We start from the raw sequence: 3,139 nt of genomic DNA on the forward strand, positions 1-3,139 counted from the left end.
AGGCGATGCCCGAACCTGCAGGCGACGGGGTCACTCAGGCAGCCCTCAATCGTTGGATTAATGCCAACAAGGATGTGAAATGTCTAATGCTCGCCACCATGAGTGCGGATCTGCAGAAAGCGTTCATCAACTCAGATGCTTTCACAATCATCAGTGAGTTGAAGAACATGTTCCAAGATCTGGCTCGAGTCGAAAGATTCGAGACTCATAGGCAAATTCTTGAGACCAAGCTTAAGAAAGGCGAGCCCGTAAGTCCACATGTTCTCAAAATGATTGGACTCATTGAGAATATGAGTCGGCTGGATCAGCAATTTTCTCAGGAAATGGCTATAGACACCATCCTCCATTCTCTTCATAGCGGGTATGATCAGTTCAAACTGAACTACAGTATGAATAGTCTGGACAAAACGCTCACTGAGCTTCACGGTATGCTGAAGACCGCTGAAAAGACGCTCAAAAGTGATAAGCAGGATGTGCTTATGGTGCGTGGGGGCAAGTTCAAGAAATCTGGAAAGAAGAGGAATGCTAAGAAAGGTGGCAACAAGGCCAGCCCAACTAAGCAAACTGGCGCCAAATCTGTAAAGAGGAAGGTCACTCAACCCACTTCTGAATCCGAATGCTTCTACTGCAAGAAGAAGGGGCATTGGAAGAGAGATTGTTTGAAGCTAAAGGAAGATCAGAAGAACGGAACAGTCGTTCCATCTTCAGGTATTTTCGTTATAGACTGTATACTTGCTAATTCAACTTCTTGGGTATTAGATACAGGTTGTGGCTCACACTTATGTTCCAATCCACAGGGACTAAGAAGAAGTAGAAAGTTAAGCAAGGGTGAAGTCGACCTACGAGTGGGAAATGGAGCACGGATTGCTGCATTAGCTGTAGGAACTTACTATTTGTCGTTGCCCTCCGGGCTAGTTTTGGAACTGGAAGAATGTTTCCATGTTCCAAGTCTTACTAAAAACATCATTTCAGTTTCTTGCTTAGATGCTAAGGGATTTTCCTTTTTAATAAAAGACAATAGTTGTTCGTTTTATTTTAAAGAGATGTTTTATGGATCTGCTAGATTAGTCAATGGACTTTATTTATTAGATCACGACAAACAAGTATATAACATAAATACCAAAAAGGCCAAAAAGAATGATTCAGATCTCACCTATCTGTGGCATTGTCGATTAGGCCATATAAACTTGAAACGCTTAGAAAGACTTCAAAAGGAAGGAATTCTAGAACCATTTGACTTAGAGGATTATGGTAAATGCGAATCATGTTTACTTGGCAAAATGACAAAGCAACCTTTCTCTAAAGTTGGAGAAAGAGCAAATGAACTATTGGGTTTAATCCATACAGATGTATGTGGACCAATGAGTACAAATGCTAGAGGTGGTTTCAGCTACTTTATCACTTTCACTGATGACTTCAGTAGGTATGGTTATGTCTACCTAATGAAGCATAAGTCTGAATCCTTTGACAAATTCAAGGAATTTCAGAGTGAAGTAGAGAATCAATTAGGCAAGAAGATTAAAGCACTGCGGTCTGATAGAGGCGGTGAATATCTGAGCTATGAATTTGATGACCATCTGAAAGAATGTGGAATTCTATCAGAATTGACTCCTCCTGGAACACCACAATGGAACGGTGTGTCGGAACGGAGGAACAGAACCTTGCTAGACATGGTCAGGTCAATGATGGGTCAGGCCGAACTTCCATTAGAATTTTGGGGACATGCACTAAAAACAGCTGCACTCACTATAAATAGAGCTCCGTCTAAAGCTGTCGAAAAGACTCCATACGAATTATGGTTTGGAAAGCCTCCAAATGTGTCTTTTCTTAAGATTTGGGGATGTGAAGTATACGTCAAACGATTAATTTCAGACAAACTTCATCCAAAATCTGACAAATGTATCCTTGTGGGCTATCCAAAGGAAACAAAGGGGTATTACTTCTACAATACATCTGAGAACAAAGTGTTTGTTGCTCGAGATGGTGTCTTTTTAGAGAAAGATCACATTTCCAAAATGACAAGTGGGAGAAAAGTAGACCTCGAAGAAATTCGAGTCGAACAACAAACTCTAGAGAATGCTCAAGATGACATTCAGGATGAAACTCAGAGATCTTTAGAAGAATCTGGTGAGAATCATGGTCAATCTAGAAATGTTACCCCGCGTAGATCGCAAAGATATAGATCTCAACCGGAAAGGTACTTAGGTATTTTGACGAACGAGAGCTATGATGTTCTATTACTTGAAAGTGATGAACCTGCGACTTACAAACAAGCTATGACGAGCCCTACCTCCAAGCAATGGCAAGAAGCCATGCAATCTGAATTGGACTCCATGTCTGAAAACCAAGTATGGGATTTGGTCGATTTGCCAGATGGCTGCCAAGCCATTGGAAGCAAATGGGTTTTCAAACTGAAAAAGGACAAGGATGGGAAACTTGAAGTTTTCAAAGTTAGATTGGTTGCAAAAGGTTACAGGCAAGTCCACGGTGTGGACTACGATGAAACCTTTTCACCAGTTGCAATGCTAAAGTCTATTCGGATAATGTTAGCAATCGCTGCATATTACTGTTAGGTTATGATACATATGACAATTCATAAATCATGCGGAAAAACCATAAACCCAGGAAAACATATTATTTACACATAATCATTTAGCATAGATTAGATGCATACTCTTTGTTGCGTGCCTTCCCTAGCTGCGCCCGAACCGAACAAGAACAAGTCTTTAGGACTCCAAGTGTCGTCCCTCCGTAGATAGTCCACAGCACGTCCGGATCCGCCTTAAGATTGACCAACTAGAATCGCCCTTAAGGTACTATTATTTTCGGCACTTTATAGGCAAATGTGTGACTGAATTTTTTTCTCAAAAACTCACTTTGAATACTTTGAAACTTGTGTTATAAATTGTGAGCCCTAGCCTCATATTTATAGCGGTATGGAAAGGGAATCGAAATCCTATTCAGATACAAATTAATTAAACCTAGAATCCTATAAGAACTCTAATTTAATTAATTTATCAAATAGAATTAGGAATTTAATCATTAACCGAACTCTGCATGTTTTAGGAAACGTGCACGAACACAAACACTTGCACACACACGCACGGCAGCCACGATGGGCCCCATGCGTGCGCGCGAG

Source organism: Spinacia oleracea, chromosome 6 (assembly GCF_020520425.1).
Source record: "Spinacia oleracea cultivar Varoflay chromosome 6, BTI_SOV_V1, whole genome shotgun sequence".
In the NCBI taxonomy this organism is placed as follows: Eukaryota; Viridiplantae; Streptophyta; class Magnoliopsida; order Caryophyllales; family Amaranthaceae; genus Spinacia; species Spinacia oleracea.